Below are 25,022 nucleotides of genomic sequence, written 5' to 3' on the forward strand. Positions count from 1 at the left end.
AGACACGTATCTATGTAGCCAGAGGAATAATAATAATTATAATAATAATTTGTTTATATCCTGTTAAGTTATGTTTATATCCTGTTAGTGTAGTCTCAGTCATATTAATAAGTATTAGTATATAGTTACTTAATGTAAAGTTTGGTAATATGCGTTCATATTATTGAGATGTTTGGTTATATGACATTACATGATCAGCACATTACTTCAAGTATGGAGTGTTACATGTGGGCTTTGTCAATCAAACTCTGAGTTAGTATTTCCTTTTGTATAGCATATTGCTGAAGTTAGCAGAAATGAATGTGTGCCATACAAGGGTCTAAGTTTTTGTGAGGTTATGACGTTCACATGTAACATATAAAGCCAAAGTTTCCATATTGAAGGGCTGACAGACACACACACACGCCCACTAGAGAGATGACACTGCATTTTTTGGAACTGTGCTTATGGAGGTTCTGAATAGGGAGTTCTTAGTTTAAGTTGTATATTAGGTTCAATGAATTGGGTTCTATATTCTGTGAGGGGATCTTTACAGCATTTTTAAAGGCAGTACATTGAACCTTGGGAGAAGATGCAGGATAGGGCTTAGATGCATTTATCCACATATCAACAATAATGAGATATGTTTGGCTTTGATACGCATCCAAGGGGGATAGACTAGATATGTAAGCATTAGTGGGGTGACAATTGCCTTCCATTTGGAGTGTTGTTTCAATGGGTCTTTGGACCTCAAAAGGTAGGTGGTTCAAGTAGTATTTTGTTAAAACAGAAACCAAGGAAGAATATAACATGAACAAAAACTGAGTGCAAAATTCTATAGTTATGGGTATAAATTTAAGAATAACATGTTAGAAATTATTGGTGTTTTAAAGAATCTTCTTAATCCCCTTAAAAATAGATTTTGATGTCATAAGAGTACAACTATTCTAACAAAACAGGTTTAACTGTAATAATGCGTAGATATATTTTTCCTGCATTATTCCGTTGTTGCAGGGTATCTGGTTCTGGGGAGAGCCAACGGGTCAAGGGCCCTAAAACCATACTTTTTAGCACTAAGGTGTGTTGCCACACTGATTGATGTACAGTACCTAAATGTGGTAAATTGGGCTTAATAGCTGAGCAATGGGTACTATATAATTTCTCTATTTTGCAGCTATGCTAGTCGGGGCTGATTAGCCTTCCAAGCTAATCTGTTTATTAAAACAGATCAATGACAGTGTTTGCATAATCAAAGCATGTTAATAATAACCCAGAAAACAAACTTATGTTATAGTATTGGGAGAAAATAGGGCTTGGACTTTTTAGGCACAGTCAACAAACATTCATTACAAAAATATAATTTTATTTTAATATAACATATAAAAAATACATGATCTAAAAATCCACATTGATAGTACAATACAGGATGTAATATACAATACTGCTGCTCTACAGAACCAACAATAACTGCAAAAGAACAAAGGATGAATACAAATCATTCCGTATAGTGTATATGTCCAAAAGTGTGGTTCAAAGACAGATATGCGGTGTAGTGAAGTAAAAATTGCTCTGCTCTACATGTTGCATGTTCATAAACGCATCTTCAGGAGAATATACATGAACTATCAAGAAAAATTGAGGAAAAGAGCATATAACAATATATCATTACAAAATCATCAAAATAGCAATTAACACACACACACATACATATATATATATATATATATATATATATAAGCTGCAATATCTGTAACCAAAATTAGTGCTTAATATAGTAACATATATAGAAAATCTTATATATACATAAAGGTGCAGATATGCTGTCTGCAGCTTAAATGTAATTCATAATGTAACTACTGTCGCCACGGGAAAAGATAGGTGTAGTTTAGAAATAACGAGGCCCTAAGAGGGGGGGAAGGAAGGGGAGGGGAAAGGGACAAAACTCTTAAGTATATCTAGTGTAATTACCTTTGTCACCAATTTGAAAAAAGTTTTGGTGTGGGGGTATTGGAGTAGCCGTTCACGCTAACTTTCTATAACCAACCCAGACCAATAATTGATGTTTGGACTATACCGGTATTTTATGTATAAAGAAAAAGGAGATTTTTCTTTATTATTATTTTATATTATTATTATTATATTATATTATTTTATTTACTTTACCAGAGCTATACGCATCAATCCCCCATGCCCACGGTAGGGGGAATATATAGGGGCCCACTTACCTGCAATTTGTTTAATTTTACCTTTCTTTGAACCTTTGGGTGAGTTAATATCCTTATATTTCCCTTGATTTTATCCTGTATAATTACTGGCTGAATAATGTACCAATTTTCTATTTACATGAACTGGTTGATTGTTAATGATTTGTACATTGTCTATTACAATTTATATAGATATCCTCCTGAAGAAACGGATGATCCGGGAAACTAGCAGAGGAGACCTTCTTATACGCCACCAGAATTGAACTCTTCTATGAGTATCTGTATATGCTAAAGGCTCTGGGGTGTATTAGGATTTTATCTATGATGTTTTGTATTTTGTCCTTTTTTTGTATTTATTAAACATGTGTTAACTTTTATTATCATCTCCTTTTTCTTTATACATAAAGTACTGGTATAGTCCAAACATCAATTATTGGTCTGGGTTGGTTATAGAAAGTTAGCGTGAACGGCTACTCCAATACCCCCACACCAAAACTTTTTCATTCTTAAAAAATTTCTGGATGATGGTACTTGATACTTTGTCTATACTTATCTAAGGCTATACTCATAATTTCTTCAATTTGTCACCAATTTGAATCAGAATGAGTTCAATTTAAAGTTTACAGTGACTAGCAATTTACAAAAAATTCCATTCTTGGATCTAATTATTTTTAAAGACCAAAATGCTTCTTCAAAAAACACTCTTCAGGAAAGAAACAGCAGGCAATACCTTATTACATTCTGATAGTGCCCATCCAGTGGCTCTTATCCACAGCATTCCCTACGCCCAGTATTTACAGCTATGACAAAATTTTACACACCTTGAGGAATTTAGAATGCAAGCGAATTTACTTTGTGATCGTCTAAAGGCAAAAGGTTATAGTAAATCATTACTATGCAGTGCCTTCAACAAAGCACTGCACCAATCACGTAATTCCCTGCTATACAAAACCAAGCCGGTCAAGAGTATACAAACAATCAAATACATTACAAGATACTCTTCACATCACCAAGAATTACACAATATTTTGGCAAATTACTGCCCATTATTGCAAGCTGACCCTGTTCTTACTAAATATTTTAGTCCCCTACCTGAAATTACTTTTAGAAGGTCGAGATCTCTGCGAGATAAGTTAACATCTAGTCACTATTTTGGTGACTTACAATCTAGACGTCCCCAGAATGGCATAACTCGATGTGGAAATGTACTTTCTGCCCCTGGATCACCACAGGCACCAGATTTATGCTTCTTAATGATGAGATATTTGTCCCTACTTTTCATGCCAACTGTGACACCCGAGATGTTGTATATCTGATGTCATGTAAATGCAATGCTTTCTATATTGGCAAAACTGCTAGACAGTTCCGTTCTAGAATTAAGGACCATATTTACTATTCTAAGAATGGCAAAATGGTTACCGCAGTCAGTAGACACCTTGACTTATATCACAAATTCAATGTATCACTGGTCTCATTCATCGTTAGCTTTGGTCCCTAAAGACCCATGAGATGGTGATTGGGACAAACAAATCCTCCGCAAGGAGACGGTCTGGATAGAATGCCTGAATGCCATTCATGCCCCTGGGGTTAATGAGGCTCAGTCTTACAAACCTTATGAAGAACTGATTTAATGTATTTTTTATTTTTATTTTTCATGTTTTGCTCTCCATCTAGTCTTTCAGGTCCGTCCATCCTTCAAGTCCCTTAACTAATAATAAATCTGTCAATTATGTCTGTCCAATAAAATTTTGATATATTTTTTATTAATATTTTATCCTCAATAATCCTACTGTATCAAGAGGACTTATTCTTAGGTTTTGCTGGCCAGTTCTCAGTTCTATGTAAGTTGAATACCAATATAATTACGGCTTAATTATGTTTAATTATTATGTATTTTCTTTACACCATCTTTATTTATAGAATTTATGTACAAGCTGCCTATCTGTTTCCATATTTGCCTCTTTCCTTGCATCTTGTTGGCGGAATGGTGATTTCTCCAGTGCTATGTGGCCGCCCAGTATCATGTCCTTGCACCTTGTGTGCGGGCGTGACGCAGGGAGGATCAGTTGGAGGGGGTTCCCTCCTCCGGGTCCTCATACGTCACTCCTGGTGCTCTCCTTCCCCTCACCGAGTGTTGCCTTCCATCTCACTACGCAGGCTGCCGGTCCGGATGAGGTCACATTGGCATTTCTGATTTGCTGACTACAGGCGGGACGTGCTTATTTAAGTGCGATTTTTCAGTGCTTTTCTTTAGCTATTTTTTATCACGGCTAATGTCCATACAGAGGCTGTTTGTATTGTGGGGTCTTGTCTATGAAGGGGACATGTTAATTATGTGTTCGCCAGACTATTTGCCCTCTTGCTTCCTGGGCTGCATGGTTCATTGATTTCACTATTTGCGTTTTGTTGTAGGTTTTGCCAATTCGTAAACAATTTTTGTGGGATACTTAGTGTCTGGCATGAGCTCCCTTACAACTGTGCAGCACTGTGGGTGATATCTAGATATTGTATCTACCTTGCTACTTGCCATTTAGCACAACACCTATTGATGATTTTTATTTTCACAGTCTCCTTCAGTCCAACCTTCTGCTTTCAGTATATACACTTACCACTTTGCAGTTGTTTGATGAGGCTTATTATTACTATCTTTATTTATTTAATGTATCTTTTTTTACTTATAAGGATTCTACAAAGAAATATTTAATAATTATGATACTTTATTCTAGGCTATTCATATACATGTTATATTTGCATCCGTCAGCCAGGATCAACTAACATTGTTATCAATTCACCACACGGTCTGCTGTACCTTCGTATTGGCTATACCGTGTTGTTCTTTTAAAATTTGTGTTTGATTACTCCACAGTATGAAGTAAGTTCTCACCCCTGTTCTTTTAATACTAATTAAACTAGATATACTTAAGAGTTTGGTCCCTTTCCCCCCCCCCCCCCCCCTTCCTTCCCCCATCTTAGGGCCTCGTAAATTTCTAAACTACGTCTACACCTATATTTTTCCCGTGGCACCAGTAGTTACATTATGAATTACATTTAAGCTGCAGACCTCATATCTGCACCTTTATGTATATATAAGATTTTTGCTCTATATATGTTACTATATTAAGCACTCCCCCATAGCAACCTGGTTTGTTGCTTTTCTGTCCCCATTTAAGACGTTTAGATATTGGCCATTTTGGTTACAGATATTGCAGCTCTATATATATATATATATATATATATATATATATATATATATATATAAATCTATATATATATATATATATATATATATATATATATATAGTGTGTGTGTGTTTATTGCTATTTTGATGATTTTGTAATGATATATTCTTATATTCTCTTTTCCTCCATTTTTCCTGATAGTTCATGTATATGCTCCTGAAGTAGCGTTTATGAACGCGCAACATGTAGAGCAGAGAAATTTTTTCTTCACTACACCGCATATCTGTCTTTGAACCACACTTTTGGACATATACACTATAGAGAATGATTTGTATTCATCCTTTGTCCTTTTGAAGTTATTGTTGGTTCTGTAGAGCCGCAGTATTGTATATTACATCCTGTATTGTACTATCAATGTGGATTTTTAGATCATAGATTTTTTTTAGTTATATTAAAATAAAATTATATTTTTGTATTGAATATTTGTTGACTGTGCCTAAAAAGTCCAAGCCCTATTTTCTCTTGATACTCTAAATTTATAGGACGTGGCACTTTGTACTGCTGCTGTATCCACAGGACTACTCTGTCATATAAAGGATTTCTCATCGGTAATGGTAGGGCAGCATGGGAAATAGTATGTAGGCAGTTTATATAGAGAAAATTATAATAAACAACATCTGTTAACAGATGTATACTTGCTGAGGGTGCAGAGGGCAATGTTCAGGATGGTTAAGAAGGTGTAGTAAGTGTCTTATAGATAAGGGAGGGTTGCAATGTTCTTCCTGAGAAAGTAGTCCTCTGGCAAACACTGTGGTAGGTTGACTGGGTAAAAAGAAATTGATTAGTGTCTGTAATCAGGTGTGAGCAATTAAGAGAAAAGAGAAAAAATTGGATTTTTGTACCATAAAATCAATTTCTCTGAGTTCATCGACTGACATAGCGCCTTCTTAATCTTGACCATTGGTTTATATCCCCTGATGAAGTCACGTGATTGACGCAACGCGTAGGGAGTGGCCTGTGAGTCAGACATAATACTGGAAGTGACGTAAGACTGGCGGAAGACGCCGGGAAGTAATTTTTCTTATGTGCTGTTTACACTAATCTTTAAAGAGGAAGTAAACCCTGATGGCTTTACTTCCTCTTTGATTCCCTGCAAAGGTAAAGCATAATGGACTACTATGCATCGCATAGTAGTCCATTATGTGCCACTTACCTGACACAGGAGCCAGCGAAGTCACCGCTGTCCCCTGTAGTTCCGAGTGTCCATCTTCTTGGTGGGTCTCCATGGGTCTCGCTGCTCCAACGCTGTGATTCGCCGGAGCAGCGATGACGTCACTCCCGTGCATGCGCACGGGAGCCGACACTCGCGCCATATTGCCACGATGTGCGGCTTACCCAGTGCGCCTGCGCACCACTGTCTTCAGGTAAATATCTCCTAAACCGTATAGGTTTAGGAGATATTTCTTGGACCTACAGGTAAGCCTTAATCTAGGCTTACCTGTAGGTCAGAGTGGTTTGTAAGGGTTTACAACCACTTTAAATGTGAGAGTTTAACTTATATTTTAAATAAATTGGAACCTCATTTTAAATTACTATACTATTGGAGCCTTCTCTTCCCCTTTCCCTGCATTTTATACTGTGTGGCATACAAGTGTGGAGGTCGCTGCCAGGTTCTTAACACATTTGCTACAGGGATGGACGGCCTCTGGTCTTAAACAGCAGCCAATCTTAAACAGCAGCCATCAAAACCTTGCGGCCAAATGAAGCATCCGCAGATGCCAAAATATTTACTTTATAGAATTTAGTGAAGGTATGCACCGATGACCAAGTGGCCACCTTGCAAACCTATGATATTGACGCTTGATGACGGAAGGCCCAAGAAGTACTAAGCGCCCGAGTAGAATGCGACATGACAGGGAAAGGAGGAACTCGACCCTTAATAGAATAGGCCTGAGTCACAGTCTCCTGATCCATCTGAAGATGGAAGCTGAAAAAGAGGCCAGCCCTTTCCTTGGTCCTTGTGTAACCAAAAAAAGTGAGTCTGACCTCCAGAAGTGGATTCGTGATACACCCGAATGGCATGAACCACATCCAAGGTATGCCACGCAAATTCCTTGGGATGAGCCAGCTTGGGACATAAGGACAGAAACACAATGTCCTCATTCAAATGGAAGTCAGAGGCAACCTTGGGCAAAAATGACGGACAGGGATGAAGAACCACTTTATCCCTATGGAGTACTAAATAGGGACTATGACAGGATAATGCAGCCAACACCAAAACCCTGTGGGCTGAGGTAATAGCCACCAGGAATGCCAGGAATGCCACCTTCTGGGACAACATAGGTAAGGGAATATTCTCGAATGGAGGTTTCTGGAGAACCAATAGCACCAAGTTTAAATCCCATGGAGCCACATACCAGACTCCTTGAATTAAGGTACAAACCAAAAAGTGAGAGGCTAGGGGTCGCTGAACGAAGACTGCAGACACCTGGCCCTTGATGGTGCTCAAAGCCAACTTCTGCTCAATGTTCTGTTGGAGAAAAGCTAAGATCTGAGCCACAGAAAAGGATTGAGGATGAACGCCAATAGACTCACACCAAGAAACGTACGCTTTCCACGTATGATGGTATACCTTACTAGAAGTCGACTTCCTCGCCTTCACCATAGTAGGGATCACTGATCCCGGCAGACCTCTATCTCTCAGTACCTGGCTTTCAATGAATAGTCCATTAAAACCAGTTACTGTAAAGCAGGATGGAAGCTCAGCCCTTGGTACGACTGGTCCTCTTTTAGAGGTAGGTTCCAAGGGACGTTTACACCCACTGGAAGACTTTTGCCCTCGGTCCTTTGCAGGCACTGCAGAAGAGGAAGGCGTTGACCGTGCAGTGACACTAGGACAACTGCTGCGTCTACCAAAGGAACTCACGAGGTTGCCACTAGCCTCAGTTACTTCCCATTGAACTGACCCTGCTAAAGGGGCCGATGTTTGAGAAGAAAAACTATCAACCTGGTCAGCATTCACTCCAGTGTCAGACCCACATAGCCCAATTTCTTGGACAGGATTAGAGGGGACCTTATGTAGTTCGGACGTCACTCGAACCTTTACAGGAAATATATCCACACAAGGAGACACAGGCCCCCCTGAAGTGGACACATTCTGTCCCCCTTCTTTGGTACCCCCAAAAGGTTTAATTTGTGGACCCCCTTGACGCTCACAAAGGAGGTCCATGAATCTGGAAACCAGCGAAGATGTCCCCCCACCCCAGCAATGGGTGAGAGCAGACCTTCATGCTGAAGGAGTCTTGTCGGATTCGGAGAAGCCTGCTGTAGGCTTACCAGACCAAGATTGCTTGGAACTTCCCGGGGAAGACTTGAGAGACCTATTTCTTTTATCTGCCATCCGAGGAGCCCGGAAGAATTTCTTATAGGCTGAAAATGAAGGCCCCCGTCTGCAATGAGGCTCCTTGCATTTCCTAGATTGAGGCAGGAAGGTACTCTTTCCCCCTGTGACACCCTTAATAATGTCATCCAGGGTAGCTCCAAACAGGCGGTCACCTTGAAAGGGCAGATCAATGAGAGCTTTTTTAGAGGCTTGGTCTGCCGACCAATTCTTAAGCCACAGCACACATCTAATCAACATCTAATCACATCTAAATAAAAAACAATGTGTGGCAGGTGAAGTGGCAAGTGGACAATCCGCAACTTGTGGCAGGTGACGTGGCAAGTGGACAATCCGCAATGGGTGGCAGGTGACGTGGCAAGTAGACAATCCACAATGGGTGGCAGGTGACGTGGCAAGTGGACAATTTGCAACATGTGGCAAGTGACAATCTGCAACTTGTGGCAGGTGACGTGGCAAGTGGACAATCCACAATGTGTGGCAGGACAATTTGCAACATGTTGCAGGTGATGTGGCAAGGGACAATCCGCAACATGTGGCAGGTGACATGGCAAGTGGACAATCCGTAATGTCTGGCAGGTGATGTCTCAAGTGGACAATTTGCAACTTGTGGCAAGTGACAATCCGCAACTTGTGTCAGGTGACGTGGAAAGTGGACAATCCGCAACGGGTGACAGGTGACGTGACAATCCACAATAGGTGGCAGGTGATGTGGCAAATGGACAATTTGCAATGTGTGGCAAGAGACATCCGCAACTTATGGCAGGTGACGTGGCAAGTGGACAATCCCCAATGTGTGACAGGTGATAGTGGTCAATTTGCAATGCATGGCAGACGGCGTGGCAAGCGACAATCCACAACGTGTGGCAGGTGACGTGGCAAGTGACAATCCGCAACTTGTGGCAGGTGACGTGGCAAGTGGAAAATCTGCACGTGTGACAATCTGCATCTGGTGGCAGGTGACGTTTCAAGTGAAAATCTGCAACGTGTGGCAGGTGTCAAGGCGAGTGACAATCCGCAACGTGTGGCAGATGACATGGCAAGTGACAATCTGCAATGTGTGACAAGTGACAATCTGTATCTGGTGGCAGGCGATGGTGGCAAGTGACACACTCGGGGCTCCCATTGATTCTGCATTATGGTGAGTTGAACTATTTCATTTTCTATAACAATGTAATAATAGAAATAATGTGTTTCAATCATCCAGACACCATAACAGCCATGGTGCCGTGATGATTGAAGTACCAACATCAGCCATTGCCCTGATAAATTGCCCTCAAAAATTATATTATATTTTTATATTTATTTATATAAATTATATTTTCTGGCAGTGCCCCTCCCGAGACTAGACTTTGGATCTGCCCCTGGGTGAGAGTGGGAGTGGGCCCCATATAAAATTTTGCTATGGGGCCCTTTGATTTCTAGTTATCCCCCTGATCAAGCCTGTTTCATTTGAGTCCATGTGCTCCTTCTTGGGGCATGTTTTCATGCAGCCTGGTCTCATAGTTCTCCTGTACTGAACACCCCTCATATGTCATTCCAAAATTACTAAGGGAACTTTACAGAAGCTGGAGTTCTGTTTTAAGGAAAAGTAAAGGTGAGTAAAATGATCTTGGAGTGTCAGAAACTCTTTTACAGGTTTTGTAATTAAACAGCCCCTTAGGGACAAAGTATGTCTTCATAGTTTCATCTTTTATACCTGGTATCATCCAGTGCTTACATGCCTCCTAACTGCGTCACTGTACTCCCAGAATGTGCTTCAGTGCTGACTCACACTGCATATAATTTATGGCCTGACTTTACCTAGAACCAGATGTTAAGAGATGCCTATGAGTATATATGTATTCACCTGTGGGCAGAAAATATGTTATTATGCTGTAACACAGTTGATACGTCACAGTTTTACATGAGTAGCTGGACTATTTAGTACTCCCTTTTCTATCCAACTGTATGAATGTCAGGTTTGATACATTATTTTCGTATGTAACTATACAGAGAGGAAAAAGTAAAGCCATGGCAGTGGCTGTGTAGTAGGTCGGTGTGGCAGTGCTAGGCCATGACATGAATGTGAATGTAGGCAAAAGGCACACAGGGTTCCCAAAGATACAGTTTGAGGGCACTACAGAACGCTAGTTCTGAGATGAGAAATGTGATCTTGCAGCATTCTCTGGGTTATGTAATTCCTGGATCAGGGTATGGAGTCCTGGGGCTTGAAAGAGCTTTGAGAGGGTAGAGCCCCCTATCCAGGTGTCCGGGTCTTGTCAGAGAACAGCAGGCTGGGCGTGCAGCTGTGCACACCTGTTATAATCAAGGTCATAACAGCAGTACAGGGTTCTCTACATGTGAAACAGGAGGTCTTAGCATAGGAGTTTGGTTGGCTTTTAGGTTCAGGGTAGTTCAGGCAGAGACTGCAAGTAAGAGCCTGAGAGGTCTTTGAGCCTGGTTCAGATAGATGATGCGTCGCAGAAGATAGATGATGTGTCGCAGAAGCCAGTACAGCCAGGTTGTTATTTTTGTTTGCTGGAATGTCAAAGGACACTGCATGCTGAGTGTGGCCAGAGACCACTCAGAGACAATAAAGTTGAACCATTTTTGTTGGACTATTGCAACATTGATAACCCCCTGGGAGGGTGAATATTTTTGTTTGATTTATCTTTCGTTATTTTTAAATAAAAGTGGGCCAGTGCACCCTCATATATACTGTAGCTCTTGTCTGGACTGGGCACACTGTAACAGCGTTACACAATTTGAGTGACATTCCTTATATCACACTATTGCCTAAAAGCAAAACCATGCCAACATCTAATACCCAATTATGTAGAAGGAAATATGATCATTTATTTTGCTGAGTGAATAGTCTTTACTGTTGTAGCACTCTGTCCTAAATAGTCATGCCAGGTGGTAGTCAGTCCAGATGAATTTATAGTCTATATTCTCATTTGGTTGAGTAGAACTGAGGCAGTTCTCTGCAGTAAGTATCACTGGTACCTCTGGCAATAGTGTGGGCAATAGTGTGGGAGGTTACAGTAAAAAAAAGTTCTGAACATTTATGTTTCCTCTAGCCAACCAGTAGGAGGTTTGTTGACACTTGTTGACACTGGTGCATGCTGGGGTAGAGTATTATTATTTGGAGGGGACAATGCGAGTGCTCCCTTCCCTCCAGGCTGTGGCCTGGGGGGGGGGGATCTTTCAGGAGTAGTTGAGTGACTAAGCCAGGGGGCTAGGAGGCCTTTGCATGTGCTTGGAGTAAAGGCTTGGGAGCAGAGGAGCCTTCCTGTCTAGTGTGGGCCTGCTGCTTGAGGCACTGGGCTTCAGGGAGCCTCGCAGAGTATGGGAAGGGAGAAGTAATGCTTGTGATAAAATACCAGAGTCAACTCTGCTACTAGAGGTACTGAGGAACTTGCAGAGAGCCTGGGAAACTATCAGCAGGATCACTAAGGCTGCTGCAACTAGAGAAGATAGTGTTGATATTAGAGACCACTTCTACTTCTAAGAATGTTTCTGGTTCCAGCCTAAAGGCCGTTTTTCCTGTACTGGAATCCATTGTTGGGAGTCCAAGTCCTCAGGTTGGTAATGGATGGTTTGACATCTCTACCGCTCTTTTCCTGGAGTTTGAGTGAAAATTTATCACCTCCTTTTGTTTTACATCAAACAGTGGCTTACTCTTACCTGTACACATTTTTCTCTATTGCCTGAGGTAAATATCAGCCCTCCATGTTTCTCAGGGTGATCCTTCTGCCTCCAGGTATCAGGAGGGGTGCTACTCTGTTTTATCAAAGACCTGGTCTATCATCAAAGACCTGTGGATCACTCTGACATTATACAGCCTGACATAATGCTTGCTCCTTGATAAGACTATCTGCTTTTATAGACACACAGAAAAGTACAAAGGTCAATGCCCATGCAGGCCCACATACAGTGCAGACACTAATGAATGTGTACAGCTCAAGGCAGCTGCCAGGCTATCCTTTCCACTTGTGCAGCACCATGCACTCACATGTAGCAAACAAGCACATAAGCCCAAAAGCCATAGTTACTGAATAACATTCACCATGGATAAACTCTAACTTTAGAATTTAGACCCCTTAGCCACCAATGGGAAGATAATTTCAAGCATTCTTTAAGATTATTAAGCATTTTCTGATAACCTAAATGGTAATAAACAGTGCCTTCGTTGTTCAGATGTGCTGGAACTGCTGAGTGGGATTTAGCAACTTGTTACAAAATATTCCTGCCGGCAGCTTCAATATTATTCCCCTCTATGGAGCAAAGGAAAGATGTGGACATGTGTCAGTATTAGTGGAGGAATGAAATGGATCACAATACTCTTTCAGATGCAATGATAAGTAGATATCTCCCCACCCATTCTTTCCTTGATTACCCATAAAGCAAACTTTTTACATGCTGATAAAAAGACAAGCAGCCTGTGTACCTTTAAAATCTCTCATGGTGGTAGACCCCCCCCCCTAGTTTCCAGCTATGAAAAAATCATGCACACTCCCACAGTACAATTGCAGCACCATCCTAGGTAGGTGCTAGGATTAGTGTAATATCGTTTTTGTTCTGCTGCTTAACAGGAGAATTGCTAAGTAAATTTACTCGGCTCGCTGCTTAACAGAGCGCAGCAATCAGCTAGTGTAGCCTGCTCAGTGTGCTCAGCTGCTGTTTGGTTCTGTCTCTGGTCTCCTCTGTATCCAAGCAATCTAGGAAGGTTCTGGATGTATAGTTGGACATTATGCAGAACATGACATGAATATTAATGATGCTTAGAACTAGGGATGAGCCGAACACCCCACGGTTCGGTTTGCACCAGAACCTGCGAACGGACTGAAAATTTGCACAAACTTTAGAACCCCATTAAAGTCTATGGGACTCAAACTTTTGAAATCAAAAGTGCTAATTTTAAAGGCTAATATACAAGTTATTGTCCTAAAAAGGGTTTGGGGACCCGGCTCTTGCCACAGGGGACGTATCAATGCAAAAAAAGTTTTAAAAACGGCAGTTTTTTTGGGGAGCACTGATTTTAATGACGCTTAAAGTGAGAAAAAAGTTAAATATTCCTTTAAATATTGTGCCTGGGGGTGTCTATAGTATGCCTGTGAAGTGGCACGTGTTTCCCGTGTCTAGAACAGTCCCTGCACAAAATTACATTTCTAACGGAAAAAAAAGTCATTTAAAACTGCTTGCGGTTTTAATGTAATGTCTGGTTTCCAGCAATATGAATGAAAATCATTGAGAAAAATGGCATGGATAGCCCCCCCTGCCCATTACCAGCCCCTTTGGGTCTTGTACGGATATTAAGGGGAACCACGTACCCAAATTAGAAAAAGGAAAAGGTGTAGGGCTCCCAGGCCCTATATACTCAGAACAGCAATATACAGGCAGTGCAAACAAGACAGGGACTGTGTAGGTTTGTTGTTAAGTAGAATCTGTTTGTAATTTTTAACTGGTACATTTTTAAAATTGTAGCTCCAGTTAAAAAATCTATTTTTAAGCTTTTTGGAAAACATAGGGAAGAGTTATCACTCCTGTAAAAAATTTTTTCCTTTTCCGTCTGTGCACCTCTTCAGAAGATTTCACCTCACTTTCTGTCCCAATGACAAATGCTTTTTGAAAATTTGTGGTTTTTAGTAAAACAAGGATTGGGATAAAGCATCAGTGGAGAGGAGACACGTTTTTCCTATATCAACTCTTATACCGAGTACACACAATCGGAATTCCGGGTAAAGAAAAAGACAGATGAGAGCTTTTCATCGGAAAATGCGACTGTGTGTATGCTCCATCGGAATTTAGCTGTCCGAATTTCCGCCAGCCAAAAATTAATAGCACGTTCTCAATTTTCCTGATGGAAAAACTTTCTATCGATAATTCCAAAAATCACGCATTCTCAGATTCAACTACGAGACAGAAGCTATTGGCTACTGGCTATCGAACTTCCTTTTTATAGTCATGTCGTACGTGCTGCACGTCACCGCGCTATAAATAATCAGAATTTGATGTGATCGTGTGTAGGCAAGACAGCTTGAGCCGAATTCCGTTGAAATTCCGTCGGGAAAACCTTCAGAGTTTTTTCCGACGAGAATTCCGATCGTGTGTATGCGGCATAACAGGAGAGAATTTTCCTTCCTAGGGGTAGATTTCATCTAACTTTCAGTTGTCTCCTTCCGTTTGCAAGTAGGAGATATTTGTAAGTTGGATGTTTGAAAGTAGGGGTCTGCCCTACATGCTCTGCAGAAATTTGGGCCTAAGGTGTTGCCACAACACTGTAAGCCCTCAAAGTGACTCTTGGTGGGCGCTGGAACACCCTGCTGTGAGCAATTATATCAAGAATTATAATTACATGCCATTGTTGAACAGTGGTAGAAAAACTGGGCCTTTGATGTTAGTCCTCACAGTTACTCTTGGTTGACGCTGGAACGGGCCCTGCTGTAAAATATTATATCAAGAATTGTAATTACATGCACCTGTTGAACAGGGGCAGAAAAATTGGGCCCCTGCAACCCCTCACAGAAACTCTAGTTGGAGAGCAGGAATGAGCCCTGCTGCAAAGTATTGCATCAAAAATTGTAATTACAAGCCGTTGTTAAACAGGGGCTGAAAAATTGGGCCTTAGGCACTGGTGCTGGTACCACAACACTGCAACCCCTCACAGATACTATAGTTGGAGTGCAGGAATGAGCCCTGCTGCAAAGTATTTAATCAAAAATTGTAATTACATGCACCTGTTAAACAGGGGCTGAAAAATAGAGCCTTAGGCACTGGTGTGAGTGTGCAATGTACAGGGATAGGGACAATTGTAGACCTGAAGCGGATGGACTGGTGTCTTTATTCAACCTTACTACTAACTAACTAACTAAATTGATGCAGAAGCTGCCTGTGGTATAGGATCAGAAGAACACCAGCAATTGCGGTAGCTTTAGGTGTATACTGTGCAGGTGGCACAATACACCGACTGTAATTGATGCAGCAGCTGTCTGTGGTATAGGATCAGGAGAACACCAGCAATTGGAGTAGTTTTAGGTGTACACTGTGCAGGTGGCACAATACACCGACTGTAATTGCAACAGCTTCAAAGGAAATTCAGACACTGTCTCTCCATCTATCTCTCTCTCTCTTAGCCGATGCAACAGACTACACAAGGCCGCCGTGCAGGCGGCCTTATATAGTGTGGGGCGTGTACTAAACCCTAAACCTCCTGAGCCATAATTGGCCACAGGCATCCTGCCTGTGGGGAATTATGGCTCTCTTCACTGGCGGTGCTGTGATTGGCCAAGCATGCGGATCATAGTGCATGCTTGGCCAATCATCAGCCAGCAATGCACTGTGATGCCACAGTGAATTATGAGACGTGAGTGCCAATCGAATTTGGCATGAACGGCCCAAAATGTTTGGATTTCACCGAACGGGTGAACAGACGATGTTCGAGTCGAACCCGCAGCTCATCTCTACTCAGAACTGAAGCAGAACACCATCACGTCACTTGGCACAACACAAGAAATGAGACTTTAAGTCAAGACTGACACACCTGTGTTGGAATTTATTAGCAATCATCATCCGTAGTAAAACGATCTTTTTTCTCTAGGAGAGGCACCCAGCTCCTATACATGAGATTCCAGCATAAAGGCCCTGCAGATGGGTCTATTGTTTCTGAGGAGGTATATTGTTGATGGGGGACCTGCTGTTGCTGAGGGTTATTCTTATATTATTGGGGGGGTCAGTTGTTACTGGTATAGATCTACTGTAGAGGGAGGGGTCTATTTTTGCTCGCTGCCAGAGAGTCTATTGATGCTGGCTGTGGGGAGACCTGTTGTTGCTGCCCGAAGTTTATTTTTGCTGGGGGGGGGGGATTTGCAGATGGTCCATTGTTGTTAGCGGGATCTATTATTGCTGGCAGGTGGCTCTATTATTGCTGGCTGCAGTGGATCTATTTTAATGCTTTTCTGACAATGATGGAATTTCCATCTGAAAAATCTTGGATGGTTTTTCCGACGGAATTTCGCTCAAGCTTGGCTTGCATACACACGGTCACACAAAAGTTCTCTGAACTTTCGACTGTCAAGAACGCGGTGATGTGCAACACAACGACGAGCCGAGAAAATGAAGTTCAATGCTTCAGAGAATACGTTGAATTGTTTCCGTGCATGCGTAGGAATTTTGCATAGGATGATTTAGAAAGGGGGAGTTCTCTGAGAAAAAAATCCCTGATGCTACAGCATAAAAAGACATTTTGGCCAATTGTGCACTTACAACATTGTAGCAAAAGCTTCTGAAAGGGTCTTTTCTATTCAAGAACGATTGAGCGCCTGTGCATAAATCCAGGTCATTAAAGACATGTTTGGTGTTTCAAGTTGGTTTTTCAAGTTTGGTGTTAAAGAGGAGTTCCCTTAAAAAAAAAAAAAAAAAAAAAAAAATTAAAAGCCAGCAGCTACAAATACTGCAGCTGCTGACTTTTAATAATCGGACACTTACCTGTCCCAGGGTCCAGAGATGCGGGGGAACGAAGCCCTGCTCATTCCCCCCTCCGCTCGGTGGTGCCGGCATTCTAACTGTAGGCATCCGGCTGTGGCTTCACAGCCGGGCACCCACTGCGCATGCAGCGCCGCGCGCCGTGATTGGTCGCGCAGTAATCTGGGACCTGTCACATGTCCCAGATGACTGACAGGAGGGAGGGGGCAGAGCTGAGCCCTTCCTGTGCCGAGGGGAAGTGATGTCACCAGCCCAGGCACTGAAGGAGGCAGACTACGAGGGACCCCCCTTATCAACAGGCATTTAGAGGTGAGTTGTTTTTAAAAAAAAAATTTAGGATTTTTTTTTTTCTGTGGAACACCACTTTAAGGAACCCAAGTTGTCTGCAGTTGTAGAGCCCTGACCTCATCCCTACTGAACATCTGTGAAATTAATTAAATAGTCGCATGAGAACCAGAACTTCTCATGCAACATCAGTAATTGACCCTGTAAAGATTAGACATGGGCGCCGTCAATAAATTTGTTTCGTTCCGTTCCGGTTCATGTTAGAATGAATTCGTACTTCATATTTCGTGTCCGAAATTCAATTTAAATTCGTACGAAATACGAATTGTCGTTAGGTTCGTTAACTTTCTTTACGATGAATTTACGATGAATTTAAAGGAAAAAATATATACCTCAATATGACAATATGTCCAAATTTCGTTACTACGAAAACAACACGTGACTTGGTTGACCAATCAGAGGTTTTCTTCTGCTGCTGAGGCCTACAGGGCAGGCCCGATCATGTGACTTCCCTTTGTGGGTTAGTTAGTGTAGCAGATCACACGATTATTTGTCTGTGCATCTGAGCGAATATCTTTGCAATCCTTAGCTTTTCATTGTTCATTTTAGTTTATATCAGTTGTAGTTTGCAAGTGTATCATCTCTTAGGCCGCGTACACACGCGGGGACTGTTCGCTGAAACAGTTTCAGCGAACAGTCCGCTGAACAAGGTTTTTCGGAAATTCCGAAAAACTGTCCGCTGAAACCTTGTTTCAGCGGACAGTCCCCGCGTGTGTAGGCTTGTTCGTCAAACAAAGTTGCGCGCATGCTCAGAAAGGATTTTCACGCCGAAAGTTATAATGCAGTGTATAGGACGTCGTATTTTTCGTCCCGTCGTACGTGCCGTTCACGTCATCGCGCACGGTTTCAGCAAACTGTTCGTCCGTCGTGTGTGGCCATGTCCGTCCATGCTAATTTTGAGCGGACTGTTTGCCGAAACTGTTTGACGGACAAAGTTGGGCGAACAGTCCCCGCGTGTGTACGCGGCCTTAGTGTTTAGTTTCTGGTTTTATTCGTTTTTTGGTTGGTTTTGAGAGATCATTTTTTTTTTTTCATTTCTTGTTTCATTTAGTTAATATTTTGTTATTTTCTGTTGGTATAATATTTTTTTTGTACATTTGGTGATTTTGGTGTTAGTTTGCTGCAATCAAAATCATATTTTTTTTTGTCTACATTTTTCTAACTTTTAAAGGAAAAATTAGCAGCAAACAAGGCCAAAAAAGCAGTAAGCCCTTGTACACACAGTCGGAGAATCTGTCGGAATGAGTCTTATCGGACCGTGTCGTCAGATAATCTGACTGTGTGTGGTATGCATCGGACTGATTCCGTCCAACCCAATTTTCCAACATGTTGGAAATATTTCCCGACCAACTGGGCCGGACGGACCTAATCCGATCATGTGTAGAGCATTTTGATCGGACCAAGTGCCACGCATGCTCAGATCAAATTCCTACATCAAAGCTATTGGCTACTAGCCTGAATGTAGTCCCATCGTAACGAAATTACGTCATCACGTTCTGAAAGATCGGATTTTTCGCCAACTTGGCCTAACCGCGTATGCAACAGTTTCGGACACAATCCGCCGGACTAAATCCGACGGGCAAAATCCGATGGATTTGGTTGGCAAAATCTCTGACCGTGTGTACGTGGGCTAAGAGTGCTGCTGGGAGAGGGAGAGCTATGAGCCGTGTACATGAGCAGCAGGTGGGACATTCTGTCTCTGCGCTCTCTGAGCTCAGCTCACCTCCCATAAAGCTGAGGCGACTGGGAGTGAAGACTGCTGGTGGTAAAGAGCCTGGCAAACAGCAGACATTTGCATGTTGCCAGCTGTTCCAGGATTTACCTCCTAGAACCAGCAGCACAATTCATAGCAAAAGTGACGCTACTACCTCTGCCACTGCTGCTAGTAACATGCTGCCCGGTACCTTTTATGGAAGAGGGCAGGCCAAAGGGGTTCCCAGTGCACATACATTTGTGCAGCCAAAGCTGGAGATCCTGGCCATGCAGCAGGAAACATGTCAGGAGGCCGAGGCTCATGATGATGTCACCACCACCATTGCTGCCAGTGCCATCACCATCAGCACTACAGAGAGCTTGGCAGTGGTCAGCAAGGAGACAGAGTTTACTGCTTCTAATGATCACTGTTCCCTTGGCAATGTGAAAGAGGTGGAAGCAGGCTTTCCTGACATTGTTGTAGACAAATTTATTTTCCAGCCCTCTACCCATGTTGGCACCACCGACAGACCAGAAAGTATCTCCCCTCAGTCCCCACTACTTTTTTCTCCTGAAAAGACCCCTGCCCAAGTGCTTTCTAAGCCTCCAGCATCAGAATAGGCCAATGCAACCATTAGACCTCAATCCATCACAGCACCCAATATAATTGGGATGTTCAGGTCTCTTCCTCCCGCTCCTGCCGAACCTCAGAAAGAGAGTGTGACCACTGCAGTGGAAGTTATTCCATCAGGCAGTGTCTGAGGTGGTGGCTGCCGTTCCAGCATTTGGCAGCATTTTCAGAAGGCCAAATTTGGCCAGAAGGCCAAATGCAATCACTGTGGCAGGGAGGTCAGCCGGGGCCGAGACATAGGGCATCTCAGTAACAGTGGCATGAACCAGCACATGCCTGTGCACCACCATGCAGTGCTGTTAGGGGAGAAAAGTATCATGGTCACTCCTCCAAACACCAAAAGGGGAACCAATAGTGGCACCGCCACAGCCACCATCCTGCATCCAATCCATACCAGCCAGGCCACCCTGGAAGATTTTGGTGGCTTTCGGAGTAAGGGTATGTCTCGGGCGCAGGTGCATAAAATAACACGCCTGATTGGCCAGCTCATTGCAGTTGGAGGAGCACCTTTCAACATGGTGGAAGGTGAGCCCTTCAAGCAATTGATGCAGGCTGTTGCACCACAGTACCGTGTGCCATCACGTAAGACCTTCAGCCAAACTGTGGTGCCAGCCTTATACAGGTCTTGTGTCGGGGTGCTCAAGGAGGAGATTGGAAGGGCAGGTGGACAGGCAGTGCACCTGACCACTGACCTGTGGAGTACGTGTAGTGCCCAGCATGCCTTCCTGTCCCTGACGGCACATTGGTGGCAGGCCAAGGTGTCCCATGATGTAGTTCAAACATCTGGATCCTCGTCAGTAGTTGACAAACATGGGTACCGTTCCTTCCTCCTGCACGCTGAGGTGCTTGATGAAAAGCACACAGCGCGAAACATCCTGCAAGCCCTGCAGAAAATGTTGTTGCAGTGGTTTGGACAGGCAGACAGCAACTACCGGATTGGCTATGTTGTCACTGATGGAGGCAGCAACATGGTCAAGGCTGTAAGGGATGGCAGCTTTGTGGGTGTGCGCTGCTCAGCCCACCTTCTCCACCAGGTGGTAACTGGCGGCAATGGAAGGATGTCCAAAGTGGTGGACTCTTGTCGGAAGATGGCTGGCCACTTCCATCGGAGTGTGAGGGACAGCCCCTCCTCAGAGTGGAACAGAGGAAGGCAGGCCTTCCAGAACACTGCCTAAAACAGGATGTGGGGACTAGCTGGAATTCAACCCTAGCAATGCTGGAACGCATCCTTGAGCAGCAGAAGGCTCTCCATGCCATGGCCTGTGATCATAACATTGGCATAGAGAGACCTTTAGGCAAGGAGGACTGGGCCATAATCGGGCAGATTGTGGCAGTCCTCAAGCCTTTCCTCTCTGTCACAGAACACCTAAGCCATGAGGATGCCAGCATTGGTCATGTGCTCCCACTCTTCAACCACCTTCAGAGCAAATTGGAGCGGTTCAAGTCGGCTAAGGAACCTTTGCCTGGTGGTGGCCCTCAACCTGATGTGTTGGCTCTGCTAAACACATTTCTGATGGAGTTGGGCAGGCGCACGCAGGAGTTGACCGCCTCTTGCCCAGAACTGATGCTGGCTGCCATGTGTGACCCTCGCATCAAGGGCAAAATGGCTGTGCAGTGTAGTGCTCTGACAACATGGCGGGACAGACTAATCGACAGTGTGCGTCAGAGGGAAAGGTAGATGGTAAGTCTGGGAGAAGAGGAAGAGGAGGAAGAAGATATTGAAGACCCCCTCTCCCATGCATCATCTACATCTAGTGAAGTGAGCAGAGCTCCTGCCAGTGGAGCATCTTCTGTCTTGGCTGAGGCACTTGACACCCTAATGGGAACCTCCAGCATAGTGCACCCCAAGAAACCCATATCAGCAAAGGAGGTTGTCATGTCCTATTTGTCAGCCCCACCAGTGCACCGCACCACAGATCCAATGTTTTTTTGGCAGGGGAAGAGCGAGGAGTGGCTTGCCCTCACAGATATTGCCAAGGATCTACTGTCCTGCCCTCCGACAAGTGTCCAGAGTGAGCGGGTGTTTTCTGTGACGGAAACATCCTGTCACCCCCAAAGATCCCAGTTGTTCCCCCAGCTAATGGAGCAGTTGGCATTTTTGAAAATCAATTTGCCAAAGCTGGGGTACCCCTCCCTCACTCTGAACATTCCTTGAACTGACTGTCTGCAGCAGAGATGGCCATTTGGTCTTAGTAGTTGGTCCCTGTCCCTCCTCCACACAATCCCTCCCCTCGCTTCTCATCTACCCCTATTTGCTTGTGACATCATCTGGGATGGACGAGAAGAGAGTGCCCTGGTGTGCCTCAATGTGCCCTGAAGTTCCCCAATGTGTCCTAATGTGCTCCAATATGCCCTGATGTGCCCGATGTGCCCCAATGTGCTCCAATATGCCCTGATGTACCCCAATGTGTCCCAATGTGATCCAATATGCCCTGATGTGCCCCAATGTGCTCCAATATGCCCTGATGTGCCCCAATGTGCTCCAATATGCCCTGATATGCCCCAATGTGCCCTGATGTGCTCCAATGTGCCCTGATGTTCCCCAATGTGTCCCAATGTGCTCCAATATGCCCTGATGTGCCCCAATGTGCTCCAATATGCCCCGATGTGCCATGATGTGCCCCAATGTGCTCCAATATGCCCTGATGTGCCCCAATGTGCCCTGATGTGCTCCAATGTGCCCTGATGTGCCCCCACCATTCTTCTCATTTACACATATGACTGCTAGAACAGATAAAAAGACATTTAGGGAAATTGATCAAGCTTGAAGCGAACAGAATCTGAAGCAGTTGCCCATGGCAACCAATCAGCTTCTCTTCAGTTTGTTCCGTTAAGATTTGAAAATACAAGAGAGAAGCGGATTGTCTGCCATGCATCGCTGGTCCAGTTTTTGCCTGATCACCCCAAACTGTTTGGGGTCACCGGGGATGTGCGGAGAGCACATGCTTGGTAACACCAAACAATTTCCAGTGACCCCACATATCCGCGCTGACCCCATACAGTGCGGGGGATAAAAATTAAAGCAGCTGTGCATGGCAGCCATGTGCTGATTATGAGGGGCTCCCACCATCCCTGTGCTGTGCTGACTTCCTCCTGGGGCTGTACCCCTGCTATGCTCAGTATGTCAGCATAGGAATGGTGGAAACCCCTCATAATGAGCACAGCAGAGGTACAGCCCCAGGAGGAAGTCAGCATAGCACAAGGATGGTGGGAGCCCCTCATAATAAGCAAAATGACGACGATGCGACGACAACTGATCCGAAATTCGTATTGCGTACAAAATTCGGACGCATGGCAATTCGTATTCCGGATCCTCCCGAACGTACGAATTTAGGGAAATTCGTACGAATTTGCGATTCGTACGAAACTAATCGCACATGTCTAGTAAAGATTACACTCTCAGATCCCACCACTCAGACCAGAATGTGACATATACACTCTGCCAAACCCTGTTCAGAGATTTTCTTGCTCTGGGACAACAATCTAAGCACCAGCAGACTGACAGTGATTGTCACTGGGGCAGGTTAAGTAAGTAGTTAACCCTTTTACGCACACACACATGGTAGCTGCCATCACGTGTTTCGATGGGAATACACACTCATATACACATACAAATCCACAGCATCTGTTGTTGCAGTCCTAACCTTTAAAAAAAATGTATGCATCACTTGCTTCCATGTCCAGACAGGAATGCCTTGCACAGGCATGAGATTTACAGTAAAACTAAACTCAGTATTACTCACTGTCAGGTCACCTTGAGGCGAGGTGACAGATGCACACCGTAGGAATCAGGAGTGCACTGCAAGGTTGGAGACCCTATGGCTGACTGCTGCGGACGGGAGACAGGTCCCACCGGGGTTAGAGCGCAAGATTCCCTAGGGCGCGGAATCTAAGAGCCAGCAGGTGTTCACCAGAGCCTCGAGTGGTGAGGATGGACTTGGCTGCAACTGGCTCCAGGTCGCGACCCCCAGGGTCCCCCAGCTCACACCCACAGTAGGCAACAGGAGGATAGGGATGGTGAGGGACAAAGCCAAGGTCAGGGCCACAAGCAGACTGGAATAGTCAGGGACACGCCAAAAGGGTCACAGGCAAACAGGGATAGTCAAAGACACGCCAAAGTCAGTAACAGAACAACAGAAGAGCACACGGCAGGTAACAGGAAGCTAAATACACAAAGGAATACACAATGGTTGATCAGCACTCTTGGCTTGCAGTACACAGGTTAATATAAGGTTCCCTGATAGGGCCTGGGGTGGAGCCATGCTTAGAGGAGAGGTTATAAAAACCACCAGGTGGAAGTGGCTGGCCTCTTAGTCTGAACACATGAGGGGAGGTAAGCAAACAGGAAGATCATTGCATAACCATGACACTCACCTCTACTTCCACACCTGTGAAGTCTCCCGCCAGCACCAGCATCTTTTCCCTGGCTTCTTCCAGGGTCGGTCTTCAACCATCATGATTGACTGGTGAGGTATTATGTGCCTCTTGTGCATGCAATTCACCCTGGTACACATGCACCATGGCAGAAATGTGCATTGAGCTGCACATGCTCAGTTCAGTGTACACTCTGCAAAAGATTGTGAACAGGCAGGTAAATTTACTTAATTTCAGAAAAGACATTGCATGTCTGTTCAGCTCAGCTTTAAGTCTTACCTTTTGTAGTTACTGCCTGCATATTTTAGAGACATTAGTGTGGCAATGCTTTCTGTAAAACCTCCACATTCTTTCCACACAGTTTGGGGTTCTTCAAAGCCCACTATCCCCTCAGGTGCCAAAAATTCTCTATTGCCTGCAACTGCCATTTTTTATGCTCTTAAACACATTCTAAAATCTTGTGATAGTTTTCCTATTAAGTTAGGGGACTGTGGGAAAAGAGGTGCAACTTAATTTGAATGGTTTTGAAAATAAATATCCAGCAAGCTCATATATAGTGATGGTGAAGTGTCCACACATTCTCAGCTTTAAGGTGTACATAAAGTACAGTAAAACTTTGGTTTTAGAGTAACTTGGTTTGAGAATATCTTGCGAGAAAATCAAAAAATGTTTTATACATTTTTTTTTAAAAAGCAATGTTTTGATATACAAGTAGTGTCATGTCACAACTGTGTATAAAAGAGAAGAGCGG

At 43.6% G+C, this 25,022-nt stretch overlaps 1 long non-coding RNA gene across 1 annotated transcript in view; it reads right to left on the bottom strand.

The window, feature by feature from the left end:
• Positions 1-1,321: 1,321 nt before the first annotated feature.
• Positions 1,322-25,022, bottom strand: part of LOC143942009 (uncharacterized) — an 87,774-nt gene continuing 64,073 nt past the window's right edge. The window contains exons 2-3 of the long non-coding RNA XR_013264633.1: positions 24,272-24,464; positions 1,322-1,601 (exon numbers count right to left, since the gene is read on the bottom strand). This is a non-coding gene — a long non-coding RNA (uncharacterized LOC143942009). The remainder of the gene's footprint in view (positions 1,602-24,271; positions 24,465-25,022) is intronic.

This window comes from Lithobates pipiens, unplaced genomic scaffold (genome assembly GCF_037356315.1).
Source record: "Lithobates pipiens isolate NorthernLeopardFrog02 unplaced genomic scaffold, aLitPip1_a1.2 Scaffold_10, whole genome shotgun sequence".
Taxonomy (NCBI): domain Eukaryota; kingdom Metazoa; phylum Chordata; class Amphibia; order Anura; family Ranidae; genus Lithobates; species Lithobates pipiens.